Source organism: Scyliorhinus torazame, chromosome 9, assembly GCF_047496885.1.
Source record: "Scyliorhinus torazame isolate Kashiwa2021f chromosome 9, sScyTor2.1, whole genome shotgun sequence".
Taxonomy (NCBI): domain Eukaryota; kingdom Metazoa; phylum Chordata; class Chondrichthyes; order Carcharhiniformes; family Scyliorhinidae; genus Scyliorhinus; species Scyliorhinus torazame.
In genome coordinates, this window is record NC_092715.1 from 37,645,046 (window position 1) to 37,656,115 (window position 11,070).

General features: G+C 43.9%; 1 long non-coding RNA gene across 1 annotated transcript; it reads left to right on the forward strand.

Annotated features, from left to right (window-relative positions):
* The first annotated feature begins 2,326 nt into the window (after positions 1 to 2,326).
* LOC140429151 (uncharacterized) lies at positions 2,327 to 10,254 on the forward strand. Its single transcript, XR_011948990.1, has 3 exons — positions 2,327 to 2,417; positions 3,162 to 3,324; positions 8,370 to 10,254. It is a non-coding gene; the product is annotated as an uncharacterized lncRNA (long non-coding RNA).
* The last annotated feature ends 816 nt before the right edge of the window (positions 10,255 to 11,070 follow it).

Consider the following 11,070-nt stretch of genomic DNA (forward strand, 5'->3'; position numbering starts at 1 on the left):
GTCAGCATTCCGCAGAGACCGTTCCCTCCGAGACAATCTAGTCCACTCCTCCACCATACCCAGCACCTCTTCCATCACCCATGGCACCTTCCCATGCAATCACAGAAGGTGTAACACCTGCCCCTTTACCTCTTCCATGCTTAACATTCCAGGTCCAAAACACTCATTCCAGGTTAAGCAGCAATTCACTTGCATCTCTTTCAATTTGGTCTATCGCATTCGCTGCTCCCAATGTGGTCTCCTCTATATTGGAGAGACCGAACGCAGACTGGGTGATCGCTTTGCTGAGCACCTTCAGTCTGTGCACATTCAGGACCCTGACCTGTTGTTGCTTGCCATTTTAACGAAAGACCCTGCTCCCATGCCCACGTGTCTGTTCTTGGCCTGATGCAATGTTCCAGTGAAGCGCAACGCAAACTGGAGGAACAATATCTCATCTTCCGGTTCGGCACGCTACAGCCTTCCGGTCTCAACATCGAATTCAACAACTGCAGATGATCAGCTCAACCCACCTCGACCCATCTGTTTTCATATAATTTTAACTGTCTTTTGCCATTTCTTTCTTTCTTAATATATATTTAATTCCCCAGCCCCCCAATCTTACCCACCTTTCGTTCGCCTTTCTCCTCTTTGCTTCCCCCTTCCCCTCCCCCCCACATCTACAGTTCACCCTCTGATGTTAGTTTCCCTGCTGTTTGACCTTTCACATCTTTTGTCCTCTCTGGGGACTACCATTAGCACTCTTTCCCCTTGGTTTCTGTGGCTATTAGCACCCCGTTTCCCTGGGTTTCTGTGGCTATGGCTCATCTTTCATTCTCACTCCACAGTATAAATATTTCCCACTTTCTCTGTCTGTTAGCTTTGACAAAGAGTCATCGGGCTCGAAACGTTAGCTCTTTTCTCTCCCTACAGATGCTGCCAGACCTGCTGAGATTTTCCAGCATTTTCTCTTTCGTTCCAACCCCCCCCCACCAGTCCCCCCAGCCCCTGCCATAGCCCCCCCTCCCGGCAGAATGGCAACCCCCCCCCCCCCCCCCCCCGCCACACGACTGGACACAGTCCACAGCCGCCATGCCGAATTCACGGACACTGAGAGCATACCTGTCCGGTGCCATTGGGAACTCGGCCCATCAGGGACAGAGCATCAGGGGAGGGCCTTCAGGTAATGTCCTGAGGCCGCCCCAATGGTACGCGGCGCACTCCTCGATGACGCCGTTTTGGAGGGGCGGAGCATCCGAAAACAGGCGACAACCCCGATTCGGTCGTAAACAGGGATTCTCCTTCCCATCGCCAATTGTGATATCAGCACCGGGCAATGGAGAAACCCGCCCACTGTCTCTCCTTCGATTTCACTGCACAGTGAATTAATTATTGCTGCAATGTTGCGCTAGCCTTGGGTGCAAATCCCATAATCGCTGCAAAATCCTGTGAGAGGCCGAAAACTGGATTTGCACCGGCGAGATTGCAGTTTGGGATCTTCCCTGCCACCCTCCGATGATGTGATCCAGTTCATGCCCAGGAAGGGAGTTAGCCTGATTAGCGTATATTTGCATACATTATAATCTAATTAGCGGGCTTGATGCTGCTACATCCAGCCTCAATGCAATTTCCCACCCAGCTGGCCTGACGTCATGCTAGCATGAATCACTGCTCGTTTTCGAAGCCAGTTATGTTGACCACGCCAGGGGCACAGGAGGGTATAGCCTCTGGGCGGTGAGAGACATGCTTGGGCAGTGCCCTCACACTTCCTCCAGCTGCCTGGTACTGCTGACCTGGCACTGCCAACTAGTGGCAGGTTGGCAGTGCCAGGTGAAGGCCCTCTGGCGAGTCCCATTGGAGGGTCCCCTTATCTGTGACGGATTGTGTGCGCCCCAATGCTTGTTGGGGAAGGGGGGGGGGGGTGCTCCAATGAGAGGGTTTTGGAAGGGCAGGGCAGGGGGGTGGGGGGATTCCCCGATGTGGGGGGTGGGGTGCCCCAATGCTTGTGACAAATTTTGGGGTCGAGTCATTTTATTTCTGCAACTCCATTTCCCATGGCATGTATGTCTCAATGTCCTCAGAACAACCAGACCCATCAATAAATGCAACATTACCAACACAGGCCATGTCCTAAGAACAAATAACAGACCGGGTCCTCAGAACATAAAACTGTCAGGGATTCCTGCCACTCAACACTGGCATGGGCTGTGTCTTTTCATTGTCCATGAATATTCATTCTGAGCCACCTAAACGGTAAATTAAGTAACCAATTTAGTTGCTGATTAATAATTAGAACATCATTGACAGCATCTGGAGCTGATTTTTTCAGCTGTGTAATCGCTACCATTCTCCATCCTCTGGGCATAGAAGTAACCATAGTGGAAATCAGCTCCTCCAAAACGGATGTGATGAGAGACCAGGACCGCACTGTGTAAGCTGTAAGTACAAGATATTGGCCCCCATGTGTTGAATTTCCTGCAAGCATGTGTGGTTCAATAATACAGAGTCTAACCAAGATTATTTTCTGAAGCGTATATTTGAGCTGAGGAGGTTTGGGAGACTTTTAATAAAGGCGTTCAAAGTTTTGTTTTTGAATTGTTTTTAAACCAAAGGCAAAACATTCATATTTCCTCTTGCGTATGTTCCCAAGCTTTATCTCTTCAAAGTTGTTCATTTCAACCTATAAATATAATGGTTTTTGACTTCATAACTCAGAGTGCAGTGCCTTGGCTTTGCAGCCGAAACATTCTCCCTCCACAAGTATATTTGTGTAAATAAATTTCCTTAAATCGAACCTCGAGGAATTTGTCTTTATTATGATTTCCACAACAAATTGGCGTAGTCGTTGCAGTTTCCCTAATTTAATGGGACGTGAACCCCGAAACGAATCTCTAAACAGGACCCTCTCAGCTGAAAGGGAGAGAGCCATAGCGCGACCCTAGCTGAAAGTGAGGTCTGTGGCTCGGCAGCCTTAATTACTGGCCAGTGACTCATGCTAGGAAACTTATCTTAATTAATAAATTAATGATAGCTGCATGGGAAGAAAAAGGTGCCTGAGAGATTAAAATAAAAAAGACTTTGAGGTTCGTGAAAGGATAAACACCGGTGTGCGCTCCCTGTCGTATTTGTAAATGATTTCCGATTTCCGCGGTCATTGTTATTGTTATATATATGTTCTAAAGTATTTTGCAGAAGGAACGATGAGCACTAAACTCGCCGCTCCCTCACAGGTCGTCCCTGAGATACCCGGAGCGAGAAAGAAGGTGAACTCCTTAAAGAGGACAAATAAGGGAGTCAAAATGAGTAAGAAAATGAAAAGAAACAATCGTAAAGCAACGGAATGAGGTAGGAAAACCTATATGTCCCGCATAGGAATCTAATGAAGCTGACCCCCTCGCGGAAAAAAAACAGGGGAGTAAAAGTAAATAGAAGATTAAGGTAAAAGCGTAACAGATGAGTTCCTGGAATGAAAGTGAATTCAGATTTTCTGTAGCTGTGAGATAAGGCTAACGGTTAACTGGGATATTCGTGAGCTGTGAGAATCTGTGTGTTTTGTTTAACCAATTAATTTTAGTCAAAGCATGAAGTGGGTTGTATGTTTTATCGTCTGTCTTTGTGAGTCAGAGATTATAACTTAAGTGATTTTTGTTGAGATTTCTCTAATGAACGGAAACATTGGAAATTACGATCAGTTTAAAAGAAAGAAAGTGCCTTTACGAATAAAAGTAATTGAATATGAATAAGTTTTTAGATTGCGTGAAAAAACGTAAATGGCATCATGCCAAGTTCTCCGCCCCTTAGATTCTGCAGGAAACATTAACCATTTCAGCAGACAGTTGATCTTTTCTGAATTGACAAAGAAAAAATATACGTCTCTAAGAATAGCTGATGCCTATAAAATCAATCATTGGAAATTGACTTAAATATGTGCTATTTATAGCCTCTTCCCAGGGGATGTTTTGCTGCTTCTAAAATACTCTTGTGGTGCATCTTTGCTTTGTAGAATTAGGATTGCAGTCCCACCCGGCATAAATGGGGGCTGGGTTCCGAATAATGATAATCATTTGAATGAAGGAAATGAGTCCCTCGAACACTGGTTAGCAAATAGAGGGAAAGAGGCTATCATGCAAGGGGCCAAGAAGCATTTAACCCCCAGGAAGGATGTACCGCAACTAGCGACACCTGACCCTATTAGGCAGGCAGACACTCTGCAAATTAGGAATGGTAATACATCACATTGATAATGGAATGTTTATAGAACTGTCTCAGATATGAGCTCATCAGCTGCAAAATGTAATAACTTCTATACTGGCAGCTGAATGTTAACCCTTACAGTATCACTCTTTAAAAAAAAAATTAAAAACTGCAGGGAGTCTTACAAAAGATTAATGACCCTTGGGCTCAGCTATTAAAACACCTGATAGAGTCCAGATGAGAGAATACAGTGACCCATTGCACGGCTTGGTATGCTCGTGAGAATGAGCACGCATACAATTTATAAACGCAAAGTCACTTAGGACAGCAGACAGCATTTTTATTTTTCGGTGTTGTGGGATTAGGAATGTTAGTACAGTTGACCTATAGTCAGAGGGACCTTTTTAGGATAGGTTTAACTTCAGAACCCCATTTAACATTGGCCGTAAGACATCCCGCTAAGGCAAAGCAAATAGGAGAAGTGATCAAAGAGGCCAAAGAAAAAACGTAATACCTGGGATTCATATTGAAATGGACGGATGCAATTGCCTGATAGAATTTTATGGCAAACAGGAGGGCAAAGTGACCTGGAAAGAGGAGCAATGGCCCGCTACATTTGAAAGACAACAACCTCCCTGAGAGAGCCATCATTTACTCCCTTCAAAACTGGCCCAGGTACTGCCACATCTATGGGCCCAACATAAAAATCATGTTGGAAAAGTACATTCTGCCCCAGCGCATCGGGTGCAGTTACAGAAGAACGTTGCCCTGCCCTGCTTAAAACTATACAGGTTGGCACCGGAAGCAGAAAAAGGGATGGAGGGAGTGATCAATGTACTATTACAGCAAGGGGTGCTGAAGAGAACACGAAGCCCCCGTAACACCCCTATACTCCCCATTCCAAAGACAGGAAGACCCAACGAGTGGTGGTTTGTGCAAGATCTTAGAGCCATCAATAAAATTGTTATCACTATTGCTCCATTGGTGCCAGACACAAATGTCATTTTGTCTTCTATACCACCAACAACGGATACTTTCTCAGCCTTTTTCTCCATACCATTGCACCCGGAAAGTCAACTTCTATTTGCTTTACATATCGGAATTAACAGCATTAAAAGAGACTTGGACGAGTGCCAGTTGTCTGCAGCTCAACAGTCCCTCAATATGATGACAATTTATTGATAGCCTCAGAGGGAGGGCTAATTTGTCAACAGAATACCCTTTTGTTATTATCACATCTGGCAGGAAGAGGGCACAGGGCCTCAATGGACAAGCTGCAATTCTGTCAGGAGACAGTTCAGTATTTGGGATTTCAGCTTCAGCAAGGACAGCGGAGGCTTGGGTCTGAAAGAATACAGGCTGTAGCAAGGGTACCAACTCCATGCACGAGAAAGGAAACCTTTACCTTCCTCGGAATGGTAGGCTATTGTAGGCAGTGGATCCCGGACTATAGAGAGATGGACATAGTACTGCGCAAGGCTACCCTACAGGCCGCCCCTTCAGTTGTTACTGGATCCCAGAGAGGGAGCAAGCATTTCATAATTTGAAACAAGCCATGATTAGCGCCCCTGCCTTGGGACTTACTAATTTCAGGAAACCCTTTACTCTTTATTTGAATGAAGCAGGGGGATTTGCAACAGGGGTCCTGGTGCAAGAGCATTGAGGAGGGAAAAGACCCCTTGCCTATTACTCGGTGGCCCTATGTGCTGTGGTAAAGGGTATGCCAAATTGCTTAACAGCAGTAGCAGCCACAGTGACCATAGTAGAAAAAATAATTCATCCGCAACGTAGCATTTTACTGCGGCTCGACACACTGGGTACGAAGTAATCCCCTCTTAAACCAACTTTACCTACAAGCGAGCGCCAGCTGCCAACCCTGCTACACTCCTACCCGCACCCTCGGAAACAGAACATATGTATGATCATGTCTGTTTACTATTGGTTGAAGCCACCACAACCTCTCGACCTGATTTATTGAGTCACCCACGAGAAAATCCAGACATCATCTTTCTCACCAATGGGTCAGCAAACCGACCAAATGATATGACCCTCCTGGCCGGTGATGCAATAGTAACTCCATTCAAGATAGTGGAAGCTTTTGCTCTGCTTTTGGGAACGTTTGCTCAAGCGGCCGAATAGTTTGCCCTTACTAAAGCATGTATTCTAGCTGAAAATAAAACAGTCAATATTTATACTGATTCCCGATCCACTTTTGGGGTAGTACATGATTTTGGCCAGTTATGGAAAAGCAGGGGATTCATAACTTCCTCCAGCCAACCTATTAAACATGCTAAATTGGTTTTAAATTTACTAGATGCTATTCAGCTGCCCAGCAAGTTAGCCGTTTTAAAGTGTGAAGCGCATATGACTGCAGACGATGAAGTTTCATGCGGCAATAGATTTGCTGATAAAATTGCAAAAAAGTGGCTCTCAAACAGCAGCCACAACTACAAGCTTCTGCAGTTGAACGTCTGTCCACCATAACAGAACCAAAGTTAAAACAGGCACAGGAGCAAGCCTCTCTACAGGAGCATCGCTCTTGGCTAAAAGCAGGTTGCGATCAAGACAATTTTGATAGGTGGATAAGGGCTTTGAAAATAAACCAAACGTATGAAGCTCTCAGAAATTATACTTTTGGAGGAGTTTAAAAATTCAATTCCTGATGTAGTGAGAACTCGTATGGGAACAGAGGGTTAAAACTGCGAGATTAGCAGCAGAAATGGCAGATGATTATGAATTAGTTCATAAATCAAAGCTTGGTTTCCGACATCAGTTTCAGCCTGTGAGGGATAGAAACTGGGGACATGAGAAATACTCAAGTGGCAAAAGTAAAGGTGATCTGATGGGAGATAATAAGGAGAGTGTCAAAAGTTTCAAATGTTTTCACTGTAATAAACTAGGCCATGTAAAATCACTGTGTTGGTGGTTGAAGAAAAGCACTGGGAAGGCTGATGTGGGGTTTGTTAAAGTGGAGGAAAACACAGGTGAAGCGAAGGAGGTGCAAAAGATTGTACAGCCTGATCAAGAGGTGATTGATAAGAAGGTGCCAGATCTTTTGAAATAATTTACTTGTGTGGGTAAAGTTTACTCATGTGTATCAGGAGGAGCAGGTAATGAAGTCACAATTTTAAGAGATACGGGAGCTAGACAATCTTTGATGGTTGGAGATGAGGAGTTATGTAGTCTGGGCAGAATGTTGCCAGAAAAGGTGGTAATATGTGGAATTCAGAGTGAGAGGAGTAGTGTTCCATTATATAAGGTAAGGTTGGAAAGTCCAGCGAAGAGTGGTGATGTGATAATCGGAGTAATAGAGAAACTATCTTGTCCAGGAATACAGTTTATCTTGGGTAATGATACAGCTGGATCGCAGGTGGGAGTGATGCCTACTGTGGTTGATAAGCCAGTGGAAAATCAGACAACTGAAGTTGAAGGACAAATATCCTGGGATTTTTCCGGATTGTGTAGTAACAAGGTCGCAAAGTCACAGGTTAAGACACGAGGAGAAATCAAAGAGTGAAGATGAAGTTGAAGTGCATGTATGATTTGTCACAGGAATAATCGGTGATAGTGGACATGTTTTCACGGTGGGTAGAGGCTTTTCCAACCAAAAGAGATGATGCTAGAACAATGGTAAATATTCTGTTAAAGGAAATAATACCTAGGTTTGGGATACCAATGGGTATTAACAGTGACAGGGAAACTCATTTCACTAGCAAATTGACCAAAGCACGAACAGAAGCCATGGGATTTGATTGGAAATTGCATATACAATATCCGCCACAATCCTCAGGAAAGGTGGAAAGGGCAGATGGAATAATTAAGACTGCAGTCACAAAAGTGTGCCCCAAAATGGGCTGCTATGGCCAGATGCCATACCCATAGTAATGTATGCCCTGAGAAATCAGAGAAATCGTAATTCGGGTTTAACCCCGTATGAGAAAATAATTGGAACGTCCCATGACAACTGGAACTAAACCCCCAATGGCTCCAGCGGCAGTAGCCACAATATGGGCAGATGAGGCATCACTAAAGTATGCCCAGGCCATGTGTGAAACCGCTGAAAAAAAAACAAAAAAACCAAAAACATGAAAAGGTGCAAAAGGCTCAGATGCATCCAAAAGAGGGAAATACACATCCTCTAAACCTGGAGATCAAGTGTATGTGAAAGCACTAAACAAAGATTATTTTTCTCCTAGGTGGGATGGACCCTACCAAGTGCTGCTAACAACCCGAACAGCCGTTAAAGTAAAAGAAAAGCCAGATGGGATCCACGCAACTCGTGTTCACTACATCACACGGAACTTTGAGAGTACCAGCGAAACGCTGACCAGAAGAGAATTACGGCGTTGATGTTTTTATATTATCATATTAATCCAACATCATGTAGAGGGTAAACTGCATACTAACACCTTAATATACATGTCTCACTCATACGCAGAGAGGGTAAATAAATTCAGTTGTTGGGTTTGTACACAAATTCCCAGATGCTTGGAGGAGGGTTTCCCTGTGCGACCTATCCCATTCGCCAGTAGAGATAGCAGAATGGGCTCTAAGACAAAATAGTACAGGACGTGGAGAAGATACACAGAATATGTTCGATTGGAGATTAGCTGGATACGATATGAATAGGTTTGAGGAATGGTGGGGGGCCTAGGTTTAATGTAACACGGCAAACGCCCTGTTTGATCCTTCCCAATTACACTGGAGTCCCAAAGGGCAGCATATGCTTTAGGAAACATAAAACATATGGGATCTACCCAGTCGGCACAAGTCAGTGTGATCAGATCTTGAATTGGCAACCCCCTATGTTCCACCTTACAGCTAAAGGATTATTCATCTTTGATTGGTCAGGAGTTCAAAATCAAACTAGTGGAGGCTCCTGGGAAGGGGATCCGATTAGACTAATGATGACTGATAGTAAAGGAAACCTGACCGCATATAACGGCACGTATTTTATCTGTGGCCACACCAGAAAATTGGGAAGGCTCCTGCTATTTGGGATATGTAGTCCCTTATGTACATCACGTCCAGCAACTGCAGGACCATCCCCATCACAGGACGACACAAAAGTATTATGACATGGGCACAAATGCTGGAAATAATGATACCACCATTAGGAATAGCCACTAATGCATACGAACTACGTGAACTACGAGACATCCTTGAGCAGGTAGCTAATGACACTGCAGAAGCTGTTAACTGGATAGAAACTGAGATGGTTGCTAGAAGAGCGGTTGCCCTGCAGAATAGAATGACTCTTGATTTCTTGTTAGCTGAAAAGGGAGGTACTTGTGCCCTGATTGGAAGTGACTGTTGCACATACATCCCTGATAACTCAGAAAAATTGATAATCTGGTGGATCACATTCGTGGAGAGGTAACAAGATTACACGAAAATGAGGGATGGGACTTTGGCTTTGGATGCTAAGATCGTCAGAACAGAGGATTGTGTTCTGGATTATAATCGCCATTCTAATCTTGATTGTCGTATGGTTACTGTTTTAATATTGCGCAAGATACTTTTATTGTACTAACACGGGAGAACAGCCCGAGCCGCCTTGCCTCCTTGCTACCAGCTCATAACACGCAGGGAACGATCATACGTCCGTTCCCCTTACATTATAAACCACCCTTCTCTACGGAGGACACGATAATTTACTAAAAGGTGTTGATCAAAAGATCAACAAGGAGGGAATTGTGGAAGGGAAGTTAATGAGTTACCAATTTAGAAGCATGCTGGGAATATTAACTATATTTTAACACTGCTTTTGAGCGAAAAGAAGGAGGTCAAGTAATGTAAACCAAATACTGCTTAGTATGTGGTACTGGCCTTATTATGATAATAAGTTGTTCTTCCGAAGGACAACAAAATGCGTACTCGAATTGTTTTTAAACCAAAGGCAAAACATTCATATTTCCTCTTGCGTATGTTCCCAAGCTTTATCTCTTCAAAGTTGTTTATTTCAACCTATAAATATAATGGTTTTTGACTGCATAACTCAGAGTGCAGTGCCTTGGCTTTGCAGCCGAAACACTCTCCCTCCACAAGCATATTTGTGTAAATAAATTTCCTTAAATCGAACCTCGAGGAATTTGTCTTTATTATGATTTCCACGACACATGGTGACTTCCATTTCATTTAATTTCCTGCCAAAGAGCCAACGCTGGCATGATGGACTGAATGACCTCCTTTTGTGCAGTATGATTCCATGAATTTAAATTCAATTTAACCTAGTATCGTGAGATTTCTTTATTTGTCGCAATTTAACGTCACATAGTATTCACCCCAAAACTATTCCCCATATTTACCCAATCCTATCAAATTGTTTCAACCCTCCATTTTTTTTCTTGGAATAATCTTGTCCTTTTTAATCACAATATTTGTGTTGCAATATTCCATCAGTGAGGGAATGCGGTGGGAAATGTACACTTACAAACAGATGGACAAGGAGTAGACCATTTGGCCCATCAAGCCTGCTCCACCATTTAATGAATCCTGGCTGATCTGTCTAGAAACTCTCTGGGATTCTTATATTATCACCTGCACTTTGCTCAGGGCTCCCCCACTCCTGGTGTTTGTTTAGTTGATCTTGATATGTCAAGAACACAACACTTAAAACTGAACATCTGTTACGAGCTTTTCCAGCACACAGACGGTTGGGGCAATGTAACAGTCCAAGTCTTTAAAATTAATTTCAGGCTTTGTCTTCTCAGGTCTTAAAGGCAACACAATGGCCACGATTCTCCCAAAACAAGTCTAAATGCTGCCACCTGTGGGAAAGTCAATGTTTTCCCTCTGGCGCTAACAGTGCTGCTGAGGTGGGATTCAATGGCACTTTGAAACTTTTTTGGAGAGGGTCGGGTTTAACCCTGGCTTTGAGAGGGGCGGGCTCACTGA